This window comes from Gymnodraco acuticeps, unplaced genomic scaffold, assembly GCF_902827175.1.
Source record: "Gymnodraco acuticeps unplaced genomic scaffold, fGymAcu1.1, whole genome shotgun sequence".
In the NCBI taxonomy this organism is placed as follows: Eukaryota; Metazoa; Chordata; class Actinopteri; order Perciformes; family Bathydraconidae; genus Gymnodraco; species Gymnodraco acuticeps.
The window spans coordinates 32,867-35,500 of NW_022990028.1; the positions used below are offsets into that span (position 1 = coordinate 32,867).

A 2,634-nucleotide genomic window follows, 5' to 3' on the forward strand; every position below is an offset into this window, starting at 1 on the left:
TTGGGAGAAACCATTCACAGGTGAGCCATTATAAATACACATGTCATCATAATTAGTATAACGATAATCCATAACATTCTGTGCATGTATGATCAGTGGTTTATAGCCAGCTGTTAAGTTAACCCCAAAATCCACATTATAACTGACCATAATATATAGACATTAGGGGTGTAACGGTTCACAGAAGTCACGGTTCGGTTCGTACCTCGGTTTGGGGGTCACGGTTCGGTACGGTTTCGGTACAACAAGGAAAAGAAAAGAAAAGTCCCAAATGCATAATTTTTTTTGCTGTTATTTATTTTTAACAGTCGTGCAAGTTTTGTTATGAAAATAAGGAACTCTAACATTTGGAATCATTAACTGTATTACACAGTTAAAAACAAAACACAAACAGTAACACACACACTCAGATGGCCATAGTATTTATAATGGCTGATGTCAAACAAAAAGGTTAAATAAGCTGTACAACTAAAAAGAATGTCTTGAAAATATTAAAATAAATAATAAGAAAGTGTTTCAATCACAATCAATAAAAGGCAATACAGAACTGTATAACATCTCCTGATGTCAAAATATAAAATAAATACAATAATATAAAACAAAATAAAATCTACCTTTAGGAGCAATGTCTAACATGTGTAATTAACTTGTGAGTGTGTGAGGCCATTATGCCTAAATAAAGGTACTCAAGCTTTACTCTATTTTCAAGTTTTTCTTCAAAAAGATGAGTTTGTCTACGTTGTCAGTAGTGAGGGCAGATCTGTTGGCGATATGTCACCTGCCGTCGAGAAAACCCTCTCGCTGGGGACTGAGTCAGACTCGGATGTGATTGAGCATGTTTGACGTGTTACCACTAGCATACCGCACCGCTGTCGAACAACGCCGACACACCGTCCTCGTCCGATCCACAACTCGCACCCCATCATTGTTGTAGTCCACAGGGAACCCGAAATGTTCCCACACACCTGATTTAAAAGAAGCAGGTGGATTCTAGCTCCTGTGTGTTGTGTGAACTCGCCATAGCTAACTTTTCTTCTTCATGTATTGTGTTCGTTTAGTTGTGTTTTGTTCTTGTTCTTCATTTGTTATTTACGGGCGGCTGGCTTTTAGGCGCAATACCGCCCCCTGGATTATATATAGTGTAATACTGCCCTGAGTGACAGACTTTTTTCCCACTCGTAAAAAAAGGCGTATTCGCCGTGTGACTGCATGTGCCGAACCGTGACGTCCGAACCGTGACGGTACGGGACGAATACGGATACCGTTACACCCCTAATAGACATACATTCCCAACTACAACAGAAACCCCTACGCCCATCCCGCCACTTGGTTCGTCCCGGAACCTTCTTTAGTCAGTGTTTGTTTCCCCCCGAGGACCTTTTGGCCAAACACACTGGAGCGGACACAGGACGAAACAGCATGGGTAAGCGATGGGCCTAACCTTTACACAGTGTTCACTTCTACAATGAATGCAACTTAATGTCATGACATATACACGCTAAAACAGGACATCTGCACACAATGATTAATCTCATCCGCTGTCAATCTTATACAATTATAAATACTCTCGGCGCTCTCACTATAACTCCCCTCTCTTTTCAGGTGGAGCCGAGGACCGACCAGCATCTGCCAGACGACATTCCAAATACTACGGTTTAATCATTTAACAACTACTACATCAATAAATAGTATAGATTATATAAAAATGTGCAAATAGGCCATGTCAAACTGTACTGTGCAAATCATGCTAATAAAGTGCAAACTGTTCACTAAAGTGCTGAGTGACATTCTTACTGTGCAAAAGGAAGTCGTTATATAAAGTGCAAACCCACATGTGCAATATTACAAGGCCCCCAAAGCCGTCAGTCCAGAGTAACGAAGTTACCTTTGTTACATTTCCTCCTCCCTCTCCCGAAGGAGAACAGTGTCTCATTCCTGTGACACTCTGGAAAGAAAGTCCGCCACTATATTGGTCTTCCCTGACCTGTAGCGAACGGTGAAGTCATACGGCTGCAGTGCCAGGTACCATCCAGCGATGCGCATGTTTGCATCTCTCATGCGATGCAACCACTGTAGAGCTCTGTGATCCGTTTCCAAAACGAAGTGCCGCCCCAGCAGATAATATCTGAGGGAGTCAATGGCCCACTTCATTGCCAAACACTCCTTTTCAACCGTGGAGTATCTAGTCTCTCTATCCAGCAGCTTGCGACTCAGGAAAACAACAGGTCTCCAGTCTCCCTCCTCCTCCTGTAGCAGCACTGCCCCTAGGCCCACTCCAGAAGCGTCGGTTTGCAGGGTGAAGGGCTTGTCAAAGTCTGGAGTGTGAAGGACAGAGTTAGTGCAGACTGCATCTTTCAAGTCTCTAAAAGCTTTGTCACACTCATCGGTCCATTTCAGTTTGTTGGGAGCAGAGGCTTTGGTCAAGTCATTCAACACAACCGCCCTGTCTGCAAAATGAGGAACAAACTTACGGTAGCAACAGACCAACCCCAGAAACCCTCTCATCTTCTTCTTGGTAGATGGCACAGGGAACGACTGTATGGCCTCGACTTTCCCCAGCTGTGGCTTAATCTTCCCAAATCCGATGATGTGGCCCAGGTACTTCACTTCTCTTTGAGCGATAGCACACTTGTT

General features: G+C 43.4%; 1 long non-coding RNA gene across 1 annotated transcript; it reads left to right on the plus strand.

Annotated features, from left to right (window-relative positions):
• The first annotated feature begins 1,295 nt into the window (after positions 1-1,295).
• LOC117545257 lies at positions 1,296-1,774 on the plus strand. The gene is made up of 2 exons (XR_004568802.1): positions 1,296-1,423; positions 1,603-1,774. It is a non-coding gene; the product is annotated as an uncharacterized LOC117545257 (long non-coding RNA).
• Positions 1,775-2,634: the final 860 nt, after the last annotated feature.